Raw genomic sequence first — 19,064 nt, 5'->3', positions numbered from 1 at the left:
ATCCTGTTGGGTGTTTGGAGATTTAAATCATCAATGAAGTTGCAGCACTGTGCACAGTGCATAACTGTGCACTCCACCTTCAAGACAGAGGCATCAGTGCTCAGGTCCAAGTTGAGTCACAAGTCGGTAAACAGGACTTGAGTCAGGCAAGAGTCTACAACACCATATGCCTATAAGGACTTTTCAGGTGTTGCACTGTCTCGTGTTCATTCAATCACACAAAACTTTTTCAGTCCAGTGTAATATGATAGCAGAAGCATTTGGAATCTATGATTTTCTGCCAGTGTATTCTGAGTATCTATTTCCCTAAAATATCAGAATCATCTGTGTAGCTTTAGATCAGCCCTAGTTTTAACAGTATGCATCTCTGGCATTCGCAGACTGAGACAGAATCAAAGCTGCAAGACAAATCCTCTCTGTGCTCTGTGTGAACAAAGCTCTGCCTGGCTACTCTGTGTGCGTGCTCCGTTTCCCTTATGGCGAGCAAACAGCCGACTGAAAACCCACTGTTCATAGTTTTCTCTTGGATAAAACAGACTGTTTCAAATACTACTGTTAACACAATTTGTTATTTGGGCATGTTATCATTCAAATATTATGCATATTGTATTCCTGCACTTCTTTTATTATGTGTTGCGTTTCAGACCAGTAGAGAGGATTTTTTTTTTTATCTGGGCAGTAGGTTTCTGGGCAGAAATTGATTTACTTAATTCCAATATAATAAAGGCATTATCACTTTCCACACACAATTTGTTCTTAATGTATCTTTTAGAATAGACTTTACAGAATAGAGCTCAACTCAGCCTGTGTTTTTGGAGCTGTTAATACCTTCAAGTGGCCAGAACCAGTCAATTATCAGCAGAATCAAATGAAACGCAAAGGTTTTATCAACTAGACAGAGCACTGTCAGCACTACAGTCTTTATGCCACCAGACACTCACAATCCAACCGTGACCTCTCCTGCCCCATTATCATTTTATCCGCCAAGCAAAGTGGTTCCATCCATCAGACAGCTTACCCAGTGACAGTAGACAGTTTCCGTGTCACTGTGACTGGTGGCATCTCCAATTTGTAAAAGGGATTGGCTACAAAGGCTGAAACAATACCACCCCTCGCCGCACACCGCTGAAGCCAGCTGTCGCGTCTAGCCTCTCTGCCTGCCGCCGCCCTTCATTCCCACGCTCATCACATGTGGAGATGCTGCTGTGACTTTGCCCACTGCACTCATTCATCCAAACTCCTTCTCTGCTTCTCAAGCTGTTTCTGAGGTAACATGTCTCTATCCCTGCCTCAGTTCTTTGTGTTACATCCTCTGACAGTCTCTTCTTCCCATTTTCTCTGAAACCCTCTCTCCACTCCTTATTATCCCTGAGTCTTGACTGATGTGCCTCAAACATCCTGTCTTTGATTTTTCTCTCAGTTTGTCCTTTCCTCTGTATCTTTCATTTTATAACTCTGTCATCTCTCCCTGTCCTTCTCTCTATTTCTGACCTGAACAAGAGTACATGTAGAGGATATTAACTTTCTTACAAAAGGCAGCTCCTCAAACATGGCTGCTGACGACCGGATACTGTTACATCTATTACTAGAACAAAACCAAGGCAACACTTCATCTTTAAATCTGTTATATACTTTCAAGGCAAGACAGTAGAAATTACGGTGCAACTTGGGATTCAAGTAGGATAATTTGATATCAATAGTTGTCGTGATATAATTTTTCTTAATATAAATATACCAAATGATCAATACAAATTCGATATATTTAAATCTGTAATTACACCCCCAACTACTGGAAAGGGAAGGGTGCTAATGTGTCTTAAATGCTAGTTGCCACCCAATATTGGACAGAAGAAGAAGACGACATAGTAAAGCAAATCATGTTGCGGGGTAAGAGGTAGGCGGGCTTAAAGACGTTTGGAGCGGAATGTAAACATAGCTGAAACCAGCGGCAGACAGGGACACTTTAGAAAACTCAAAACCCACCAGCTTACAGCAGAGTCTTTAGTCTAACACTGTGCTGACTCAGCGTTAACTATTATTAACTAATTAAGTACACTTTCAGGATGTGGGTAAATAAATCAGATTATGCAAATGATCTCAACCTGAGAAAAACAAGAATCTACAAACTAAAACTACACAAAAATCTCATCTTACAAAAAATACCTGTTTCCTGTTGGCACAGTCAAAAATGAGGGATCCAAGAAGCTTATCAGAGAACTAAATCCAGATACAAGCTAACAAACCGTCTGGTTTCTGCAACTTTCACTCAGGGGGAAAAATCAGCCTTACAAGAGGCATAGCGTGTTTGAAAGAGGAAAAGTAGACTTGTCATCAGTAATGAGAAGGAATAATTTTTTCAATTTTTGTCATGGTCATTACTTTTGAAAGCAAAAATATAGAGGCCTACATTTCCTCACAGCCTTGTGGGAAGGTTCTCAGATTTGTTAGTATGCAGCCAAAGCAACGCGCCAACCTTCTGGCTATGTGTGCCTTCTGCTCGGCCCTCGGCCATACCTGCAGCTCTCTATACATCAACTACACAGAAGACGATTTTAATTCCCAGGGCTTAAAATACCAAGGCTTTGTCATGTCCCTCTTGCATCTCATAGAAGACACATAAGTTGCCCTTTAGCATTTTGGCAGACAAACTGAGAATAGAAGAGAGACACAAACAGCAATGCCACCCGTTTGTTATGATTTCTTTAAGATCCAACATGTGAGGTGCTTGCTGGGGGCTCCACACCACTGCCTAAAGCATAATGCCCTGAAAACTTCAGCAAACAGCAAACTATCAACAAAGCATGTAATGTGATGGTTAAAGTGTCACATTTATTGAAACCCATAACATTTGTGAAAAAGTTCACATTTTAATCCAAAACCCAAAGATATTCTGTCAACTATCATGAGAAATGGAAAGTGGGTCCATAATTAACATAAAACATCAATCACTTATCACACTAGTATGAATACTTTGCAGTCAATGGACTTATTGAAGTTGCATTGACTGTTTCAGCCATTACACCGTCTCATTCCGAGAACAGTCCATTGAGTCACTCTTAGCTGTGTACATCTTACTGCCGTTATTCCGTCATGCTGACCAGATGCTGTCGCTAATTGCCTGCTAAAAAACGCCACAAGCCACCCAGCCCTCACCCATATGTTACTCAATTATATCAAAGAGTCAGATTCTAATTAAGCTAAATTTATCACACTATAAACCAGGTAAGATACCTACTGTGTCTACAAGATAAAACAGCACGTGGTCATGTGCGCTTTAAGTTCCAGCCAGTGCTATTCTTGAATTAATCATTTGTTATTCTATTAATCTGTCAGTCAGTGATTCTCAGTAGCAGTTTCACTGTCTAATTCAGTCAGAGCTCCCTTCATAAGCTATACTTTACTTTGTTAAAGTCTGCATCTTAACTCTTTCTAACCCCCAGATCCCCTGGACACTTTCTCCCCCATGTTTATTCAACGTGTTACACAGCCAAGGCTTTCCGCGTGTGAATCATGTCTTATCCCTTGTCCTCTGTTCCTGCTCATACATCTCTCCTTTCCTCTAATTTCATTTTGCAGTAGAGCTGTTTAGGGATGTGGAAGGAACATAGGAACAACTTATATTTTGCCAGTTGAGCTGCAATCACACAGCATCTTCACAAATGGCCACATAAATATTGACACAACTATTTAAACAGCTCTGATCAAACACGAGTCGGTCAAACACGGAGAGGAAAATGTGTTCGAATGAGATTCAGATGACTATGTAATACAGCAGCGATCTACATTCCAACCCAAACATATGGTCACGAGCTGTGGGTAGTGACCAAAAGAACAAGATCGCGAATACCAGCGGCCGAAATGAGCTTTCTCCGCAGGATGGCTGGGCTCAGCCTTAGAGATAGGGTTAGGAGCTCAGACATCCGGGAGAAGCTTAAAGTAGGCTCTGCATCGAGAGGAGCCAGATGAGGTGGTTCGGGCATCTGGTCAGGATGCCTCCCGGACGTCTCCCTTGGGAGGTGTTTCGGGCATGTCCGTCTGGGAGAAAGCCATGGGGAAGACTCCGGACATGCTGGAGAGATTATATCTCTCAGCTGGCCTGGGAACGCCTCAGTATCCTCCCAGAAGAACTAGTAGAAGTGGCCGGGGAGAGGAGTGTCTGGGCTTCTCTGCTGAGACTGCTGCCCCCGCGACCCTGACCCGGATAAGCAGTGGAAGATGGATGGATGGATGGATAGATAAAATGTCTGATGATGGGACTGTGAACAATAATAGCTTTGATTGGTGGTCTACAAAGTAATACTTTCAAAACAGCTGCTCCAAATCCTTTGATCAATTTTCATCCCTTTAATTACATACTTACTTTTACTTTTCCCTTCTATGTTCACTTTTGGCTGCACATATCCCTTTCCAAACCTTCTCAACCCTCCAAACCACTCTTTCTGAAAAAAAAAGCCTTTAAGCAGGGGAGCTTCTTAATTTTGTTTAGGGAGAAAAAATACATACAGGGCAAAAAGGTCGGATACAGGCAAAATCTCCTGGGCTCTCAGACCAAAGCTCCCATTAACACCATTTAACATTGTTTTTCTTGACCTACTGTTCTCACTTGTCATTTACTGATTACATTTCAAACATCATAAATGATGTTATGCTGGAATATTTGCTCTCACTTAAAGTCTGTGGTTCAGAGATACTTCCAGACTTTTCCCACATTGACTCTGAACAGTAATTAGCTTAGCAGCAATAGAAAATATAAAAGAGGCCAGATGGACGTCAAGCTGGATTGGGGCTGTGGTCAGCTCAGACTTCCCAAACAAGTTCTTCTTTGGCCCCCAGTATACTGTAGCTGTCTACCACAGTCCTTGTACCTGTCTGCCTCAGTAATCTGCCAGGGAGCAGACAAACATCAGCGGGTCTTATCTCCACTTCTCAGGAGCAGTCAGAAAAGGAGGCGGGAAAAAAAGCAGGGGGCCCAGAGGCAACACTGACAGGAGCCGACTGATGAATTCAGTCAACACACAAACATTACAAACAGCTCATTAAACACATGCGTGCACACAGAAAAACTACACACACCAAATCCCATAAAACTTATTCTGGGAAGAGGGGACTGGTTCATCAGACATATGCTGTGTTCCTGCTAAGCAAGAAATAAAGAATTTGCTCTGGGCAGCAGCAAGAGCATCAGTAAACAGAACAGCGGCAAAGATGATTTTATTTACTTGACATACCAGAACCAATACAACATTTCCAGTGGAGCTGTGTAGATGGATTCACCCAGTGGCACTAGAGTGTTGGGGTTGACACATACTGGGGGGCAATAATACACCATCTGCACAGAAATGATATTCAATACATGCATCTCATGCAAGATTGCACATGTGGGCAATGAAATTCTCCTCAAACCAGTTTCTCTGAGCCAAAGTCAGTAAAAAGTCAAATTCTGTCAGTGTTAGATTTCACAGGGCACTGGTGCCTCAGAGAAGCTCAATGTCTTTACAGCACACTGTGTAGTCCTGGCCTTTGTATTCACAGTATATGGCTGTGGGGGATGTGGTGGCTTGAAATTATAAATAGTGTGCTTTGCATATGAATATGAATCAGGGTTTTCTGTCCTCAGCAAAAAAGAGAGTGTACTATAAAATAGACTTGATGAGTAGTATATGTATTCCTGTGGAGTGTGCATATGTGTATGAGTATGGGGTAAAGAAATCTTGTGTTGATAACTGAAAAGCTTCTTTTGGAAACACTATTCCCAGAATTATTTAAATGTACACATCTATCTAGCGCTTTTATCAGAGCCTTAAGTGCAACTTGAATGCTTCAAATCCATGGCTCTATAAGGCAGCTGGAGAGAGAGTTAACATGGGAAAGTTAAAGTGGGGGTGCTATGCACCAAAGCCTGAGGGGTCAAAGTCAAACCTTTTTGATAAAGCTTGTAGTGAGAGCTGGCTCATGCTTTGGCCAGCTCTTAGTTATGCTGCTATAGGCTTAGACTACCAGGGGGAATGGTGCACTGACACACTGGGACCCTATCCCAGCCCCCACCACTTACTTAAACTTTCCCTGTCCAACTGAAAGTTAATAACCATAGACCTTTCTGGAGTCCCTTAGCTCCCTTGTCTCGTAGGTTCATCTGAGTCGCTTCCGTAGAGGTCCTGCTGCTGTGGATGTTCAAGACTCCAGCTGCTACGGATGTGCTGGACTCGGCAACAGCTACTACTACAACTACGATTCATCTCATCACTAACATTGCTCCCTCTATCTCTTATTCTCCCCTTTTTCCGTCTTTCCAACCCCAACTCGGTTGAGGCACATGGCTGTCTAACGCCACTGTATCTAGTTAAATACTGCGAGATGCAATGCTCATGGGGGATAAAGATTAGATAAGACGGAGTTTTATCCGGTCTTGGTGTTGGGTCTTTGTTAATAGTTTAACATAGAGTATGTTCTAGACCTTCTGTGTTTCCTAAAGCGTCTTGAGAAAACTTTTTTTGCGATTTGGCGCTATACAAATAAAGATTGATTGATTGATTGGTTGAAACCAAGGACCAATGTTGCAAGACCATGCCTCAATTAATGGAATGCCAGCTCTACCAGATGAGGTGAACAGGTAACCAAACACATTTGGTCTTATTAAAGTATGCAAACAGACATGGTGTGAGGAAAATCTGGGCTCTCTAGTATTCGCCTCCTGTGCTGCTATTTGATATTTTGTGGTCACAGCACAGCAGCTAACAGCCACCAGACGACCATGTGCCCTGACCTCCAAATAAACAACACTGGCAAAAACTGACACACGCAGTCATTTGTTAAAGGTTCTAGTCTTGCACCTTTATCTAAAAATACACCATCAGGCTGGTTTTGCTAAAGCAAACAAATTTAGGAAGGTCAAAGAGAAAGTATAGAGAGACAGAGAGGACAGAACGCCATTACATTTATTTTTCTGCAGTCAGAAGTGTAACATACAAGGTTACATTCATGTCGGCAAAAATAACAACATCTGGAACTTTAATATCCGCTCACTGGCTGTGGTCTACTGAGAAAAGGCCTGAAGATTCCTGCCTACTGTTTCAAGGCTGCACTCAGGCTAATAGGTCAGCAGCAGTCCAGAAAGGCAACTGGAGCTAAACTACAGAGTGTTCCGTGATCCCTTGGAGTGTAGCAGCTTCAAGCATACCACAGAAATAAGGAGGCGTGGGTAGCAGAACTACTTGGTTAGGATAAGGAAACATCCAGGTTTCGATTAAAAAGGTCAAAATAATTACCTAAATGGACATTTGTAAGTTAAGGAAAGTCTTTATGGCTTAGTGTTTACACGGGACACAAATATGAGTCAGCTGGCTGGAATTTCCATCTTTGACCTATCCACCCACCTAATGTTCCTCCCCTCTCATTCATGAAAGTACATTTGGCATTGTGGTTGCAGCTGCTGTCTGGCCCGTGTAGTCCAAAAGGTTGTGAACCTCCGCACTACTGCATGCATCAGGTATAAAAAACACGAGATAGTTGACAGTACGATAAATACAAAGGATAAAATACTGGGATAACCACTGTTATAAAACCTCCTTTGGCAATCAGACAGGCTTAACAACTAAAGGACTTGATGATGGCATACGTTTGGCAATTTCCTCTCAAGGCACAATAGATTGATCTGAGAATGACTGACAAAGGGAAAGGAAGAGCTGTGCGGAGAATTACTGGCATAGAATTTTATTTTGGTTACAGTCCTTGTATGAGTCATTCTTTCCTATGTTGTTTTTGTTTTTTGTTTTGTTACTCACACAATCACCACAAGGGGCACTTCAGGTAAACGGGCAGGTAAATACTACAAAAGGGGCACAGGTGAAGTAGTGATCTTGGGAACGGGAAGAGCACACGGTTTTTACCGCTTGTCTTATACCACACATACTGTTATGGTCCTGATTTGTTGTGAGATTTGCCCTAACCCTCTCTCTCTCTGCCTGCAGGTTGCATGGGTAGGGGCGGGGCCGGTCTCCTCAGCAGTGAGGCTCATCAGGCACACCTGTCCCTGATCTGCTCATCAGCACTGGCTTCTTAAGCCACCACCAAACACTCCTCCAGTGCCAGATTATTCCTCTAGCCGCATGCTCCATGTCCCGTTGTAGCCTTGCTCCTGAGGAGATTCAAGCCACGCTTTTCTGTGTACTTATCTCGAGTTGTTTCCAGAGGATTGATTGCTAGTTTTTGTTTGTGAGTTTTTGATAGAACCTTTTTCCCCTTTTGGGTGATTTTGTGTTACTCCTAGTTTTGTACTTTTTCTCAGTTGTTTTTACCCGCAAGGCGCTTTTTGTTGAACCTTGGTTTTTGCTTAATAAATACTTTTTCCCTGTACTCTGCATTTGGGTCCTAGTCCTTTGCTCAAGCCGTAACTCATTCGTTTTTCATCACGCCTATCACCATCAAGTAAGTTGTTTTACCCATATATGTTTTGAAACAATACACGGCAAGAAATAACGCAACAATAACCTCAGATTGGACATTGGATTCTTTTAGAAGCGCGTCAAAAACACCTCACTCCCACACCCAGACAGTGACTAAAATCCGGTCAGGATAGTCACTTTTTACTTTTATGTTGTTTCTCTTTATGTGCTCTGTTTTGTAGATGTCACTGTCCCCTTGATTCCCATGGTGTGTGCTCTGAAGAGTGTGTTCTCTTTGTCTGTAAGGATTTGGTTTTGTCTTTCACTAAGTTTCGTTCGATGATAAAATGCTTAGAGGGATGCAGTAGAAGGGAAATGTTCTCTAATTTTGTGTCACTTCTCCTGTTTTGCTTGAAGGAAAGGAGTTATATTTAGGGAATTTATTTTGGTTTGATTAGTTACATTAGGGCTAATTATATGTTTTAATAGAGATGGTTTCTTCAGTTTCTTACTCTGGCCATGACATATCCTGTGTTATTATTTGCTTTAGTGACTCTTACTGTTGCAATTTGTTTGCTGTAACAAATTGTCATTTACTGGAAACGTAGTTTAGCCTTTGCTTTGTGGACCAGGGAGGAGACTTCATTGTACTCTTTTTTTATGTTGTGCTCCCATCCCTTTAGACAGGTGTGTAAAAATTCATACATTTCCTTGAGGTAGAAGCTATAGCGACATGTCTTTGACAAATAGGATACTTAAAAAGGTTTTATGATTTCTGGGGTTGAAACAGCTTATTGCCAAGATGTTGAAGAATCTGAAGAACACAATTTCTCTTAATGCCTTTGGATACATTTGACAAGCTGGATTCAAGCTGGTATTGTAGGAATAAGTAAATGTATTTTTTTAAAGCTACAGTATCTCACAAAAGTGAGTACACCCCTTACATTTCTGCAAATATTTAATTATATCTTTTCATGGGACAACACTGAAGAAATGACACTTTGATACAATGTTAGGTAGTTGGTGTACAGCTTGTTTAACAGTGTAAATTTACTGTCCCCTCAAAATAACTCAACACACAGTCATTAATGTCTAAACCACCGGCAACAAAAGTGAGTACACCCCTAAGTGAAAATGTCCAAATTGGGCCCAAAGTGTCAATATTTTGTGTGGCCACCATTATTTTCCAGCGCTGCCTTAACCCTCTTAGGCATGGATTTCACCAGAGCTTCACAGGTTGCCACTGGAATCCTCTTCCACTCCTCTATGACGACATCATGGAGCAGGTGGATGTTAGAGACCTTGCGCTCCTCCACCTTCCGTTTGAGGATGCCCAACAGATGCTCAATAGGGTTTAGGTCTGGAGACATGCTTGGCCACTCAATCACCTTTCCCCTCAGCTCCTTTGGCAATGCAGGGGCCGTCTTGGAGGTGTGTTTGGGGTCGTTATCATGTTGGAATACTGCCCTGTGACCCAGTTTCAAAAGGGAGGGGGATCATGCTCTGCTTCAGTATGTCACAGTACATGTTGGCATTCAGGATTCCCTCAATGAACTGTAGCTCCCCAGTGCCGGCAGCACTCAAGCAGCCCCAGACCATGACACTCCCACCACCATGCTTGACTGTAGGCAAGACACACTTGTCTCTGTACTCCTCACCTGGTTGCCGCCACACACGCTTAACGCCTTCTGAACCAAATAAGTTTATCTTGGTCTTATCAGACCACAAGACAAGGTTCCAGTAATCCATGTCCTTAGTCTGCTTGTCTTTAGCAAACTGTTTTCAGGTTTCTTGTGTATAATCTTCAGAAGAAATGTGAGGGGTGTACTCACTTTTGTGAGATACGATATCTGGTAGGGATGGGACATGATTTTTGAATGCTCAGATATTCGTTCACTTGTTAAAAATTAACATGAATATTTTCTCACTTTGAAAGTACAATTTTCATCGTTTTCGACGGTGCCTAGTTGTAATTTTGTATTCCCGCCAGATGGTGGCTATAGAGCCTCTTAAAGCTGTTTGCTAACCGCACTAAATAACAGAAGATGAATAATGCTAACCACATTGAATAGCAAAAGAAGTCGGAAAAATTAGCAACAGTCGCTGGAAACACATACTGTAGGTAGTGGTGTGAGATTAGGAAACAGAGATAATGGAGACTGAGCATGGCTGTAGAATGTAAACATACTGCACTCTGCTGCGTCACAGAAACACCGACATAAAGGTTGAGACAGAAGCTGCTAGTGCCCGCTAGTAGCAGCACCTTGTCCAGCTCCATAACGAATAATCACAGAATAGATGCCAGTGATTATTGAATAGTATTTTGGATGAAATACCCATCCCTAGAATCTAGTTAATCACATGTTGGTGCACTGTATATGGTTTAAAGTTATTGCTTGTTCTAGATTGATTAGTATATCCTTAAAACAGCTCTCTATGGAGTTAGAAAGAGGACATTAAAAGAAGCATAAGTACACACTATGCCAGCAGGAAGTAGAAGGATGAATTTGAAAATGGTCAGAAACACAAATGCTTGCATTATGAACACCACAAACAAGATATTTAAGCTTCGGACCACAAGGAAAAGCTTTTGTATTTCAGTCTGTGGTGTTAAACTATGGAACAGTCTCAGTATGGAACTAAAGCAATGCCTGAACATAATTCAATTCAAGAAGAAGTACGAAGAAATGATTTTAATAAGGTACAAGGAGGAAGACAAGTGTATATAATGACGAGGGGTTTACTTTTGTTTGTTAGCATAAATATGAAGATAATATATGAAGATTTGACATGTGGGACTGCACTCATATAATGGCAGAAAATAGTGAATAGAGGGGTAGGATTAGATAAGTTTTAAACTTCTTCCTACTCCTTTTCGTACATGTAGAGTAAATTGTTTCACTGCTTGCTAATATTGATTTTGTTTCTTTTGTAAAACTGTTTCTTTTTATTTTATGTTTGTATAACTCTTTCTTCTTTTCTGCTTTTTTTTAATTGTATTTTTTTTACTTTTACATGTTCGAAATAAAGTCATCAAATCAAATCAAATCAAGCTGTGTTTAATTATGCTATTCATTTATACCATTTAGTTGAAAGTGACCATGAAACACACTCTCTAAAGCTGGAAGTGCTACCATAAATACTAAAGTAATATTTCCAAGAACATAATTATTTTTGAAAATAATGTGACAGTAAAGTCATGTCGTGACTGCAAATGAGTCAGCCCCCAGAGTCAAGAAGAACCTTGACTGTTACCTCAGCTCTGCCTCTATGATTCTAAACAGGAGCAGAGGAGGAGCACTGTGCATGACAGACATGCGACATGTTGAATTGTGACATCCACAATACTTGTCACAACACAAACAGAAAAAAACAAAACACAAAGGAATCCAGGAAAATGACTTCCCCATAAGCCAAGCTAAAAACTGTTGGTAAGAAATGAGAGGAGGTAACTGTTCATCTGCAAGGCTGGTCTAGACCCTGCAGGAGGGGATCCAATAAAGAATAGAGAAAATGAATTTTTATGGCTCTATTACATGGATGTACAAAAACCCTCCAGCTGCAGAAATCTCAATAAAATAATCCACTTTCACGCAAACAGTGCTGAATTATAGTCAAATAAGCAGCTTTTGTTTTCACAAGTCAATTCTGTAAAACATTTCATAGAAAAGAGCCGATAGTGTGTCTCTCTTAGGTAGCAGTGAGCTGTATTGGGTTTAATTTAATATGTTTCTTTTCAAACAAAGGCTGAAGACCCAGTTTGACCCTGCAAAATAGATCTTTACCTTTTTAATACCAGTTTCCATGGTAAGTTTCAATAGAAGTTTGGGCTTCTAAAGCCATAGTGAGCCAAACTTGATGCAGGAAGCTATAATAATGTCACAATTAAGTATACCATCAGCCTGTAATGTACAATGAGGTTATTTTGTGAAATAAGTCATTCATATTTTGACTCAACCTGTTTGATCTGCGTCAGTTTATCCAACATGTTCCACAATATTTTACACTTGTCTCTACTTACAGAATTTCATTTAATTCATGGAGGAGTGAGTAATGCAGGACACTGATCACTACAGTCAGAGCACAAGTTCAAGTTTTTTTTCTTGCAGTGGCTGTTTGACCAACTTGCAAATGCAACACAACGACTTCACTGATACACTTTGAATCAAGGGTTTCATCTCAGCAGTTTAAACTTAGCTGATATGTAATCTATTGCCTCTTAAAAATCAGAAATGTCCCTTTAGCAGTCTACAATGCAAGATTCTCAGTCAGCGAAGAGCGACGTGTGCCACTTAGCAGGCATTAGTAATCAACCAGCGTTCTGTTGAATCCAATGCATGAAAAACCAATCATGACATTCTGAACTTTCAATGTTGATTTTAGATTGGTTGATATTAGCCTTCACTCCCTTTCACTGCACTCCATTGTCACGTGACAGAGAGCTAACAAGCGTAAAATCAGAATTAAGTTGAGGGGGAAGATGAAGAAACCTCTGAGTGATATCTTTCTACAGAAAATGTGACTCCAGATGTTGGTGATGAAGATGATGATGTGTTGAAGATGGACATTTCATTGTTTATGAGCATGCATGTATTTAAAACAAATTCTCCAACAACTTTCAATAATATATATCAAAGTGTGATAAAAGTCATGATGATTAACTACACTACTATCTGTTCAATCCCTCTTTATTCCTTCTGATATGAATGGAAGATGGGGTTTATGAACAGAACTCCAGCACACAGACTGCAGAGAGAGCTTAGCCTGAACCCATAGTGAATTACTATTTCCACTTTCTTCTTCACTCTCTCTTCCTCTGCTGTCATTAAACAGGGAAGGTGAGTGGCGGTTGATAACTAAACATTTTCCCATACCTTTGATCTCCTGAGGTGTGGGGCTCTAATCCATCTTGCAGCACAAGAGGCTGTCTGATTTGGCTGGTTGTTGTAGCAGCTTAGCTTCTCCTCATCTCACATACACGTATAGTATGGACCCCCGGCTCTTGCACAAGTGTGTGTTCTAAGCAAAGGCGAGCACACAGTTTGGGCTCTACACTGCTGCCCACAGACTCCCTGTAAGACAAAAGAGGAGAAAAAAAGGTAAGACAACTGAGCTGAGATGCAAAAAGTTGATGTTCATTTCATAAAGCACACACAGACAAGTAATCAAGGGTTACTATCAGTTTCACACAGGTTTTAGTGATCCTGAGCCATAAACATATATAACTGTTGTAGCCCCCCCCTATGAAAGCTGATGTGATACATAAAAGCAAAGTTTGTCCTGAGAGGGAACTATAGATTTTCAAAGCTACATAAAAATGCAGCAGTATCATAAATTGCAATTCTGTTCAGGTTTCAGCTTCTGGAGTCGTCTTCCTAATGCTGAGGACAGCCATTTATCCATATACAAAGAGATGTGGATGTGCACTGTGACCGCATTCTCAAAGTTCACTGTCCCATTTTGCTGATGGTTTTGTTTTGCTGTTTGCTCCTTACTCAGCTAGATACCCTTCCTTTTTATATAGCACATCCAACATTTTTCATAGTGTCACTGCACAAGACTTTAAACAGCGTCTGAAACTCATCAGCATTCAAAACAAGACCCAGCACACAATATTGCGAGACAATTTCCACAGTAAATGAGAAAGTAAATGTCACTTACAAGATGAGCATTAATCTCATGTCATCACATTTTAATGGCACCCCTACTCAGAGGAAAATTAAACCTCTCCCTGAGGATCAACCTAATCACTCAGCTCCATGGTGGGATCACCCTACATCACAGTGGATACAGAACCTGCCTTATCACCAACTAGTGCCACAAGAACTAAACACATACTGTGTGTTGCCAGGTTGGATGGTTTTGGGTTGGATTGTGTGGGTTAAAAGGGGCTTGGGTGGGTGGACATAATTTGGGGTGGTTTTCCATGAGTTTGGTGGGTTTTTAATTCTATATCCTAGATATTAGGGCTGGGCGATAATTGGATAATGATAATTATAGTGATCTAATTTTTCTCAATATAAATATAGCAAATGTTTGATAAAAATAGAATATATTTAAACCTGTAATTACACCCCCCCAACCACTGGAAAGCTAGTTGCCACCTAACATTAGACAGAAGAAGAAGAAGGCATTGAACAGCCAATCATGTCACAGGGTAAGAAGAAGGTGGGCTAAAAGACGTTTGGAGCGGGACGTAAACACAGCTGAAACAAGAAATAGCAACACTGAAAAAAACTCAAAACCCAAAAATGTGATGACTGTGTTAGCTATTAACTTAATACACTTAATTAAATATACTTTCAGGATGAGGGTAAAGGAAAAGCACAAAGACAACTTCTGCTGTGCATTTCTAACACGTTTAATGTCCACCGTGATCGTAGTATAACTAATCACTAAAGGAGTGTGATGCATTCACTGCACTGTGGGAAAGAATATTATTCTGCCTTTAACCTTTAGTAACCTTAAAGGGGAGTGCACTACTCAAAACAATACTCTACTAAACTGATACACAGTTTAAAGTTTAATATATCTTTGTTGTAAATCTAAATCAAATTATCTCAACCTGTAAAAAGTAAGAATCTACAAACAAAGACTTCACAAAAAGCTCATCTTACACAAAAGACCTGCTTCCTGTTAGCACCTTCAAAAATGGGAGGGAGGCATGCTAGTTGTAGGCTGTCTTAATAAACACAAAGGTCGGTTTTACTCCCCACGTCTGCAGATTTGAAGATCTAGTGGATGATTTTTATTTATCATGGATAAGTGCTAGCGCTAGTTAGCATAGCTACATAGCTACAAGTCGTAGCTGTAGCTGTAGCTGTAGCTGTGTACCAAGATACACGTCGACATACTGACAAATAAAACAACAAGAAACACTAAATCTGTGACCAATCCTTCAGAAAAGGTCCCGCTGCCTTTCTGGCAGAGGTCGGTTTTACTCCCCACGTCTGCAGATTTGAAGATCTAGTGGATGATTTTTATTTGTCATGGATAAGTGCTAGCGCTAATTAGCATAGCCACATAGCTACATGTTCATAGCTGTAGCTGTAGCTGTAGCTGTGTACCAAGATACACGTCGACATACTGACAAATAAAACAACAAGAAACACTAAATCTGTTACCAATCCTTCAGAAAAGGTCCTGCTGCCTTTCTGGTAGAGGTCGGTTTTACTCCCCACGTCTGCAGATTTGAAGATCTAGTGGATGATTTTTATTTATCATGGATAAGTGCTAGTGCCAATTAGCATAGCCACATAGCTACATATTCGTAGCTGTGTACCAAGACACACGTCGACATACTGATAAATAAAACAACAAGAAACACTAAATCTGTGACCAATCCTTCAGAAAGGTCCTGCTGCAGGCGCCTTTCCGTCAAGATCAGATTCTGGATCAGATTCAGAGGGTTGAAGTAACGCTATCTGTGAGCAGCCGTGTATATTCAGCCAACATGTAAACATTAGATCAACGTGCTGGAGAGCCGAGGCACATCCACTTCCTGAGGGGGCGTGGTCAGAGAGAAAACAGAGTGTTCTGAGTAGGACTGAAGAAGAGGGTTTTTCAGGCATGCCAAAATCTGATTTCAAAGTGTTTTTTTGAGCATAAACTTTAAAGACATGTTTTGGGGACCTCTTAGACCAATATATATTGATGAAAAAAGCGTGATATGTCACCTTTAATCGCTTCTCATAATGATACTGTGACGAGAGAAAAAAACAGCATCAGACCCAACTGAGTCACCTTCATGACCCTGTTCTCAGCTTTACTAGGGATGCTGGCTGCCTAACGTTTGGTGAACAGTAATTTAGCAGCAGTTTCATAGTAGAAATTATGATTGGCCTTACGGAAAATCATATTTACAGGCATCAGGTATATTTTATACCTGCTGCTTAATGTATTTCTTTGTTTATTTCTTTGTTTATTAATCTTATTTATTTGCATTATTTTATGTATTAAATTATTTTTATTTTATTTTATTTATTATTTCAAATGAATGGATGAATGTGTGACCCTGTGTCACCCCCTTTTTAATTTACTTATTCGCTTTCTGTCATTACATTGAATGTCATATTATTTCTGTAACATGGCCTTTGTGATATGTTAATATTGTGTGTCGGGTGGCAATGTCATCTGATGTGTAAAAAATCAATAAAAAAAAAAAATCACAAAAAGAAGTCGAAATCATTTTAACCAACTTGCAAAAACAGACAAAATCTAAGATCAAAGATCAAAAGCAGAAAATAGTTGAGAAAAAGCATAGCTGCAAAGAAAATCAAGGGGGAGTTGCCAGTTGACAGATTGAGGAGTGAAACTGATGACCGTCTTTGGCTGTGATATCAAGCAATTCCCCTCTTTGGCAGCGAGTTGTTCATTATTTGAGTATAGACTTGATTTTCTGCTAAGTGATGACCAATCGTTACCTTTGACAATTACTTTAGAAGCTTGATGAAGTCAAACACCCAAGTAGACTGTACTAGTTTGTTTTTTTTTTAAAGGGTTTAAATAGAGTTTTATTTAACAAAAAAAAAGCAGAAAAAATAATAAGTCTTTACTTTGGGAATGCAAATCAGCTGATGAATCATCCCAGCAAAACATCATCACAAAAGAATAAACACAGCTGAATTAATATTCAAGACTCTCATCCGGCCTCTGGACAAACCTCCAAGAATTGTATAATCAATGGCAACGGTTTTGTATTTTGGGTTTGTCTTTGCTCTTTGATCTCAGTTTTATTAGGCTGACTCCCCTTTCATCAGACTGCAAATACCATTAAAGCTGCTAATTTGTAATCATAACAGAAAATACAGATGCTACGATGCTATCATGTTAAGTATGTCCTAAAAGTCATCAAAACACATTATTTGAAGGAAATAATCATTTTTAACCTTTTGAGCATTGTTTTTTTATTATAATAATTAGATAATTTCTAGTAAACAAAAGAAAAAAACGGTTGGATTGAATGAATATTTGAATCTTTATAAAAAATAATGGGTAAACTTTTGAAGTGCTGACATGTGAAGTTGCAGGGGAAAGGAAATTGTTCCTGAATGTTCCTCCATCCATTTCCTCTCCCTCTTTCTCCTCAATACCCTCTCTTTACATTCTATTTACCGCCCCACAGCTGCAGGCGGCTGTATACAGAGCCAGATTCTATTACCTGTCAAACATTGCTCAGAATCTCTCTGTGCTGCCCACTCTTGTGTTATAGAAGCCCTTACTTTTACATCCATTAAGCAGTGACATGACACTGCAAGCCTGGAATACAGCCTGCGTTATTGTCTTTGATCATGTTGACCCTGATTGGGTTTTTGGGATACAGAAATGCAATAGAAAAATTCATGTTCTGATGATCCAGTCCTCAATAGCTGAAAGGTACATCTAAATGTATAAACACAACTTACACACTGCAAAAGTTAGATGCAGAAAAGATGTAATGGAATTTTAGAAAGTTTTTTTCTCAGTCATTTTGAAAAAAAAATCAAAAACACATTTTTTTATAATATTAATAATGTAATAAGGAAATGATAAAAAGGAAAATGACACCTTCCCTAACTCATTCTTGTGTACTCACCATATAGTAGAAGGTTTTTGCCAAATTAAAAGGAGAAACATATCAAGCTCAGGGCAACAGTCCATAACATGTAGGATGACAAACAGCAAAGTTAATGTAAAACAAATTTCGAGGAGTAACACACGTGCAATCAATCAATGAAATCATCACTGGCTCCCCTCCGATTGGCTGCTTTGTTTCAGTGTGATCGTTAATGTGATTAGTAACACCTGTGCTTTTCCTCATGGCAATTAACAATGTCTGCTGTGAATCAAGTCTGTATTTTGAACACTGCTTCTGGTATCATATAATTTTACAAGTTTCAAAGCTAACTTGAATATGATCCTTTTACAAACATAATTTATCACAGTAGTAGAGATAATTGGATAATCACTAGCATCTATTCAGCGTCTGTCTCAACCATAGACTGTATAAAATATGGACGTAGTATCCGTGACGTCACCCATCTGTTTCTGAAACGCTGTTTTGAGACCAATCGGCGGCGGCAGCCATATTGCTTCTGTCGAGCCAGTTTGACGTAAAGAGGCGGAGTTTGAGCCTCCTAGCCAACAGCTGCAGTGTTCCTGCAGGCAGCTGTGCCTCTCATTGGATGACTCGTAATCTCAATATCTTCGAAATTGCTGCGTTAGAAAAAAATTCACCCCCCTCACAGTGAGAGCACATTGAGAAATGAGTTATCCAGACTACACTCATCTTTTGTACCAGGCTGTAAACATTTTTATTTCTGCTGCAAAGATCGTCTTTTTCCCATTCATGTGTATGTGACTTCCGGTACTTCCGGAGCCAGCCTCAAGCGGATCCTCGATGAACTGCAGCTTTTAGCACTTCCGCATTGGACTCATGCGGGCGCGTGGCGTGTATGTTTACATTCTACAGCCATGCTGGTCTCCATTTCCTCCGTTTCTGAATCTTACACCATCGCATGTATTTATGTTTATGTATTTCCGGAGACTGACGCTAATGTTTTCAACTTCTTTTGCTATTTAATGCAGTTAGCATTCTTCTTCTTCTGTTATTTAGTGTGGTTAGCAAACAGCTTTAAGATGCTCTATAGCCACTATCTGGCGTGAATATCGTAATACAACTAGGCACCAATGAAAATTATGAAA

General features: G+C 40.1%; 1 protein-coding gene across 1 annotated transcript in view; it reads right to left on the bottom strand.

Annotated features, from left to right (window-relative positions):
- The window catches only part of grik4 (glutamate receptor, ionotropic, kainate 4), a 269,756-nt gene extending 251,721 nt beyond the window's left edge, over positions 1–18,035 (bottom strand). Inside the window, 2 exon segments of the mRNA XM_034701916.1 lie at positions 13,256–13,453; positions 17,956–18,035. The gene's annotated coding sequence lies outside the window, so the exon portion shown is untranslated.
- Positions 18,036–19,064: the final 1,029 nt, after the last annotated feature.

This window comes from Notolabrus celidotus, chromosome 14, assembly GCF_009762535.1.
Source record: "Notolabrus celidotus isolate fNotCel1 chromosome 14, fNotCel1.pri, whole genome shotgun sequence".
NCBI lineage: Eukaryota > Metazoa > Chordata > Actinopteri > Labriformes > Labridae > Notolabrus > Notolabrus celidotus.
The sequence above is the reverse complement of the archived record's forward strand: the minus strand, read 5'-3'. Positions and strand labels throughout refer to the sequence as shown.